Raw genomic sequence first — 8564 nt, 5'->3', positions numbered from 1 at the left:
GGAATTGTATGATAGAATTGCATGATGTATGATGCCAAATACTTCTTGTATGAAATTGACATCATTACTGTAGTTGCTTAGTATGTGCATCATATTTGTCCATAACTAAGATTTTATAGCCTGAGAATATTTGATTTAGCCTTATTTCTTGTTCTTGTATGATTAAGGGCTTAGGGTAGGATCAAGTATTCGACTGTCTGTAGGATCCATTGTTATGTATGATTAGCATGCACGAGTGGATGCAGGGTTGGTGGAAGTTTCATGGGTGGGTAGGTGTGTAAGCATTCGATCATGTAAGGTATGATTAGCCACTCTCTAGGTAAGCTAGGTCTGCGGTGAACTCTTGGGTAAGGCAGATTTGAATGGGGTAGTGAGGAGTGATGTAGCGAAGAACAGAGGGTTGCGAATAGATGGGCCTGCAATATATGCTTTAGATATGTGGTAAGCGAGGATTGAACATGGAAGTAGCTAGCTGCGGTAGCAGGTCTACAGTTTCTCGCAAGAGCAGCTCATGCGAGGATCTCATCTGAGAGGACTCCTCAGAATTGCATGTTTTCGATCTAGTGAGTATGGTTCCTCGGTATGGCATATCTTTAGTCAATTTTTGGTCTTTGGTGCTGAGCATCGAGGATGAGAGGGCCGATGACGAAAAATGTTGTTTTCATGAATTCTTTAGACCGAAGAAGCTATGTCTTCGTGTTTATCAATGAAAATGTTTTCTAAATCATATGGGGGACAAGATGGAGTATTGGAAAAGGTAAAAAGTGGAAGAAAGTATGAGAGAGAAAGGAAAAAGGTAAGGGACAAGGCATGGTTTAAAGGTAAAAGGTTGAATATACAGGTCAAAGCATGGGGGACAAATGGGTAAAGTCACAAGGATTGTCAAGAAGAATGAAAATGCATTAAATGGTGGAGTTAAGGACATGTTTTTTTTTTTCAAATAACATCATAACATCCATAGACTTTTAATAAAGATTATCAGCATCAAATGATGAACAAAGAGCTTCATACCATGTACTTTTCAAAATTCAAGAATCCAAGACTTGAATGAATATTGTCTTTCTCACCTGTGAAATGTGGTAAAAAAATAATGCAAAAACTTAGAAGACATTTTCATTATTCTCTTTATCTCACTCGGATGTTTATTGAAATTTAATAACAAAGAAAATTCCATAAAGTGATCATAAGAAAATACTCAAAATAGTAAGTTTATTATGTACAAAATAATGAAACGCCATTGGCATTTAGTTTTAGTATAAACACTAAGTGATGAGTAATATTATGTATATAAGGAGCTTAATAGAAGTGTAAGTGTAAAACCACTCTCTAATACTAAGGTGAGAGTTCAAACGGTCTCCACTTCGAAGTATTCTCCATTGCCCACCTTAATTACCCTTTGCTTCTTCCCACCATCTGGATTGTACGAAATTCTTGAAATTGTGTTGGATACATGAACCACTGAATCGAAATCAATTCACCAAATATTAAGTGAAACTGTCATATGCTAAAATGTTCATAAATCATATTAACATCAATATTACCTTTCTTATTCAGGCACTCCTTAAAAAAAACTTCATCTGATAATGCCCTTTATTTCGACAAAACTTGTGGTAAGGAGTGATTGAAGATGGACATGAACTCAAACTTGCATCTGTCTTAGGATCATTAGGGGAACTACTTTCCTTTTCATGGAACTTGAAGTAGTGAGGTTAGCAACATCGTGCCTCTCGATCTTAAGCAAAATTATTCTTGTACACACAATTCAATCAACTCGCTTATTGTCTACTTCTCTCTCTATATATTGTAATTGATCTTGAAGGGAATATAGTGTGCAGGTAGCGGAGTCATAATGAAAATGATCGATAAATACATCGCTTATTTCCATGTCCATTCCTTTGAGTTTATTGGTAGACATCATCATGGTGTGCATGTGGAGACCGCATATCTCACTGTATTTGGTTGTCAACATTTTGAGTATAAGGATGATAGAATGTGATCTTAGAAACTATGGCTCTTCAAGAATTTGGCTCACTTGGTAGCATAAAAATGTATCCCAAAATCAAATTATTAACGTCGAACTTGACAAATTCATAATTGAAATAACCAAATACCTCAAACATTAGACCTCTTTTTATATAATTTTGAGCATCTTGATTGATGCAAAAGTCTAAGTCACTACTTGCTAATGAGATTTCACCGACATACAACACAAGTATATTAAACTTGCTCCCACTCATTTTGAGGTTTATACATTAGTCTACTAAATCCTTTTGAAATCATTCGACTTCATGACTTCAACAAATGTACGGTGTCATAGTCTAGAAGCTTGCATTAGCCCATATGTACATTTCTTGAATCTCGTTACCAACTTTTTTTTGGCACTCGGGGTGTGTCAAGTCATTTTTGGCAAAATCTCTATAATATAAAAATTCCACAATAAGGTAATCACTCAAACATCATAAATAAATTTGGTGATATATTTTTTCTAAAATTATGAAGTCCATACGTGTTTAAAATATAGAAGGAGCTTAGTGTTTTTGTGAATTGTGCTATTCAGAAGTTGGCAAAGAGTTGTGTGACAAGCTAGAGAAGAATGCTTTAAGAAAGAAACTAAAATAAGTTCATTCCATAAAAATAGACGTGCCAACTACTAAAATATAAAAATACACAGTTTGACCACTTGAATAAAGTAGCACACAAATACACCAAAATGCAAACATCGAAGATACAATGGTAGATGCATGTCAACATTGCTAAAATTTCAAACAGCTCTATGAACAAATTGCTTTTCGGGAAAGTTGTCCAAAAAATCATATTATCAATGAAATGGAAAAACACATTTACCCTTTAAAAAATGAACGTTTACATCATTCCTAAAATAGATTTCAAATACAAAAAAATTGAAAAGAAAAGTTAACTTTTACAGAAAACATCAATTTTTATATAAAGACAAGAAACTTTGTTTTAGAAAAAACAGTCTTCAAAAATCTTCTCGGGGTTTTATAATTTTAAATACAAATAATTTGGAGAACGTCATTTTTATAAAACCCGAACTTAATTTTATAAAGGTTTTCAACATCTTGGTAATTATTCATTTATTTGATGACTACAAGACTTCCACATATTTGCATTCGATTAAAATTTTGCTTCAACTTGTCGTGCTCGTCTTACAAAATAACGTCAAAAATGGATGGTGACCAATGTTTTAAAAACCGGTTTTTTAATTGAACCGGTCGGATGACGTTTTCCGGTTGAATCGGTTTGACCGGTTCAACCGGATGATCAAACCGGTTGTATATTTTTATATGTTTTTAATTATCTTGCATACATTGATTACAAAATTTATCATCTTTTTAGTATTACAGACGCAAATATAATGCAACATATAAAAACAATCATTATAGAAGTCAAAATCAAACAAAGAAGCCCAAAATAAACACAAAAAATCCAAGAATGTCCGGTTCAATCTGGTCCATTTCGGTTTAATTCAGCCGGTTGAACCGTTTTTTTACCAAAACCGGCCGGTTCAATCCGATCAGAAAATCATTATAAAACCGGTCAAGATCGAACCACCCCCACCTCCGGTTCCCGGTTCAACCAGCCGGTTCAAACCGGTTTTTAAAACACTGATGGTGACACACATACAGAACGATCTTCAAGATATGGATTTAAGATTGCATGGAATAACGTCGTTTTTTCGACACAAAGTATGAACTAATTCTTATAATCACAAAACTAAATTTAAATCAGGCTTTTCGTTTGTAATCAATAAAAAACTAGAAGATTATGAAACATAATAGTTAAGCAGAATTTGACTTACGGACAGGTGCACAAATTCATATCCAAGGCCTTTCCTAGTTGAATGAGAATCGAATGGATTTCAAAGTATCTTTATATTCAAGAATCATATTACTAAAAGTATATTCTAAAAGATCGCACTAACAACTTGATGCAAATAGATTATTTATAAAAACCATGTCACATCCTGACCCGCGGCAAAAACATCGGGGTTGCGACGCCAAGTTGGAATCACAGTCAACAAACATATATTGAACGATACAATGCTTGAGGAAAAATATTACAAACTTAGATGTCTTGAATGAAATTACATTTTTCGATGTTTTAATAAAGCGACATTATTAGAAACATTTTAACAAAAAACATAATATAGGACGATATAAGGTCCAATCAAGAAGATCATCACAAATGTTTGGAAATATAATTCTCAAATGATTGACGACATTTTTCCAGCTTTAGTTACATTAGAATACACAAATTTTAAAGATACATCAACAAAAATTGTTGGTAAGTTCAATAGGTTTTGACACCGTGAATTATAAACATGAAATTTTATAAAGCATGAAAGGTATACAAAAATGATATTTATTTTTATAATTCTAGAAAAATAATATTTTCGATTACCGATCAAAATCGATATATTTATACTTGAAATCCCTTTCAAGAGGAGATGTTAATTTATTTGAAACACATAAGTCAAATTTAACATGATTTCATGACGATATAATTATTAAGTACTTATTTTACCTAATAAACATTTACACAGACCACACTTCTAAGTATAAACTCTTATACTACATACAAACTTGTTTTAACTTGTATTAGTATTTTTGGAGGAGTGGGACTCTTTGGATCCAGAATAGCAACATCATTTGGCATCATTTGAAGGTAAAAAGCTTTGAACTTGATTAAGAGTTGTTTATATTTTGTTTAGTTATAAAATAGTGTTCTTTTGGTCCCATAAGCTTGGTATTATGAGTATGGATTACTTTAATCCATATACATTGTCCTTCGTTTTGGAGCATTTAGAAGCATAAAAATGTAATATAGGTTGTTAGATTCCTTCCATTCATACAAGGTCTTAATGGGTTAAGTAGTTAGGGTTTTTGTGTTTGGGCCCTTAATGATCACGAAATACCATAAAGTTGGAAACTTTATGGTTAAGGACGTTATTTTAGGGTTGGATTTGGATTATGGACAAAAGAGCTTAAGGATTAAGCTCTTAATAAGAAAAGAATGAAGCCCTTGCGAACGTTGGGCGTACTCAACACTGTTGACCAAGTTTGACCTTTTGACTTTGTGGACTTTTACCAAATTTAACCTAGAGGGTATTTTACGTATTTCGATTATAAGTTAAGTTTGGTCATGTTCCAATGAATAGGTGACCGGTAGAGTTGATATTCGGAGCAGTGTCCTGTTTAACGATCTTTTAGACTGAGAGGTGCGTTTGCTCGCTATAGTGTAGGACACTAGGGGTTATATGTATGCTTGTAGTCTTTGTGACTCTTGTTGTATATGTTGTACACCTATGTGCTTGTTTGCTATATGTATGTAGGGTGAAATAGATCCGGTACAACCTTGTGTTGACATATGAGTTGAAATAAAGTTGGGGGTAAAATAGACCCGGTACAACTTTGTGTTGACATATGAGTTGAAATAGACTTGGGGGTGAAATAGACCCGGTGGTGAATAGACTTGGTACATCCTTGATATGATGTATATGTATGGTATGCAGTATTTTAGGGAACTCACTAAGCTTTGTGCTAACGATTTGTGTTTAAAATGTTTTCAAGTGCTTCTAGTTTCAAAAGGAAGGGCCCGACTAAATCGCACCGCAACCCCAGGAGATTATTCTGAGAAGATTGTTTATGATTTTAGTCTAACGTTTTGAGAATACTTTTACGCCGATCATATTTTGGATTAACGAATCAATGGTTTTGACTTATTAAAAATGAAAATTTTTCTTGGTATTTTTGGCACGTTACAAGTTGGTATCAGATCCTTGGTTTGAGGGATCTGGGCACACTCTCGACTGTGTCTGAACTCAAACTGAGGGTTTCTAAAATCTTTTAAAATAAAATAATCTTCTAAAAAGGGTTTCTAAGAAAAATGGGTGTGATGCATGCAATCAACCGAGCTCAAGTAAGTTTTCCCTAAAAAAGCCATACATGTGATATGCTTATTGTTTTGGTATGAGTATATGAGAATTGCATGCTAGATTAGTACTAAGGGTTTGCTCGGTATTTGCATGATAAAATGCTAGGAAAGATGCCTTTATATTCCTGTTGAATGAGCTTTTGGAACTGCATGCTAGTATGGATTTTAGATTGTTTGATAGAATGGCGTGATTAAGTAAGGAACTGGTTTAGATTACTTGATACTCGAATGTTGCTAGCTTTGTAATTTTAGGGATCTACAACAATATTGTCTAACTATTAAGCGAATATGTTAGGTTACTGTTAGATAAGGTGTCTAAGTCCATAACTTATTTGGTATATACTTGACCCGACCGGCATGGTCCATTTGGGTTGCATCTCATCCAAACTATTTATGGATAATTTTATGAGAGTTATACACATATGTTTATTAATATATTATAAGTTATAATATATTAATATGAAGTTATGTTATTTAATTAGTATTAGTCTTAAATTAATTATGAATTAATTTAGAGATTAAAAGAAAGACTAATTAGATTATGGGCTATTGATTTTATATGGTGTGGGCTAACACTCATTTGTTAATAGGCTAGGCTTTGATGGAAATCCATGGATGATCCATGGAGCTTTTAACCCATGGATCCTTGGAAAGGAAAAGTCATGGGTTATTAGGGTTTCACCCTAACCATATACACTATATAAGCATGCTTATGGTGCATGAAAAGTGAACTAGTGAACTAGTGTGTGTGTGCTTGTGTGTGGCCGAAATATACAAGTGTGTATACTCTCTCAAAGTTTTCCAAGAGTTTGTGGTGTTTTGTGATTCCATTTGAGGCATTCACACTATTGGTGCTTGGCCCTCAAACTCCTTAAGAACCAAACTCATCAAAAAGGTATGTAATCTCTTCTAACTTTTTATGTTGAAATGTTCCCCATGCCATGTTAGATAGGTTATAAACCTTGGAAAATTATTATTTTGCATGTATTTAGACAAACATAGATCCAAGGTTTATTAGGGTTGCATGCACACTTAGGAAGTGTTAGATTGCTCAAAACCCAACAGTGGTATTAGAGCCTAGGCTTGCTTGTTTGATACTTGATGCAAAATAGTTGAAAAAGTCGAAAAACTTGCTGTCTGCCTGATGAAATCACCGAGTCCATGGGGGGACTCGCCGAGTCCATGTGTATCTTCAACCTACTCGCCGAGTAGGTTCATGCACTCGACGAGTAGGAGCAACAGAGTGCAGATTTTCGACTTTTGCTGCTGGAAATGGACTAGAAACATTACCCTAAACTGTTTTGGTGTTTTACAACTTGTTTTAGTTGGTGTAATGGTTGTTCTAATCCATTTACAATAGCATATATAAAAATTCCATGATTTTTATGTGTTCATATAATTCTTGAAATTTTGATGATCATGTTCATGTTCTTATGAATTTAGAAGATGATAGGAATTATTTGCTGAATTGTTTAGAATTAATTCTTGATCATTTATGTGTTTTAATGGAGTCCATAATTTGTCCTCAAGTTATGGATATCCAAAGGTCACTTTCTTTAACACACATTTAAACACATAAGTTACATGAAAATGAAGAGTCTTCATTTTATGAACCTTTAATTCATAAGTTATGAAATGAAAAGTTTTGTATAGTTACAAAACTTGTCCTCAAGTTTTGGAATTTGTAAAGTTTCACACACTTTAATAAACTTTAATTCCAACCCTTAGAGTTTTAAAAGTTAAAATTCAACCCTTATACTATTTATAACATTAATGGTTAATTATTATATATATGTATAAGAATAAGTCGTTCTACCGTTAGTAGGCCTCATTCACGAAGCCGGTCTATAAGGTGGGTATAAGGTTGTTGCCTATAAAATGGCGACTTAATGGGTGTCCACTCTCACCCACCGCTCGCTTGACTGGTGGAGGGTCGTTAGCCGAACGGGTAGGACAATGACTTTAAATCCTCATTAAAAGTATAATGATTATTATAAAGTAACTAAACCTTTTTAATTCCCAATCTTAGTTATTTTAGGAAAAATGTGAACATGGTGCTAGTCCATGGAATTCACACTTTGTACCTTACCAAGTCGTTGGTGGAGCGTGTGTGGTTAACCGGCACACTAACTTGGACTAGTAAGGATCACGAAGGGTGACTTAATGTTTGTCATAGATCAATGAAGCGTGTGTGGTTAACCGGCACATTGATTAAGTGATAATATTAAGGGTACCAAGTGAGTTAGCATGGTTATTCACACCTTGTTTTGTGATCATCGGCATCCCAGTCACAAAACTTGAAGGGCATAATCGAGATTGAAACATGCCATTGAAAAGTTCAATGAATCTCAAAAGAATCTAGGAATTTCAAATCCAATTAAAACCTAATAATTCATTCTGTTTTTCATGGTGGAAATTGGTGAATCGTCATTCACCTACCTTTCAAATATATTATTACTTAGATTACGGCATCCCTCTTCTAAGTATAATATATTGTGATTGGGTCCTAGCCTTAATATTACATTTGAGTGTCTTATTAAGGATTCTATATATCTAATCTAAACTTGCTTTCTTCCTTCAGATGTCTTCCAACACTAATGCTTCAGGCT

The sequence above is a fragment of the Lactuca serriola genome, chromosome 6 (genome assembly GCF_051521515.1).
Source record: "Lactuca serriola cultivar US96UC23 chromosome 6, Lser_US96UC23_V15, whole genome shotgun sequence".
Taxonomy (NCBI): domain Eukaryota; kingdom Viridiplantae; phylum Streptophyta; class Magnoliopsida; order Asterales; family Asteraceae; genus Lactuca; species Lactuca serriola.
This window is presented reverse-complemented; position numbering follows the sequence as displayed.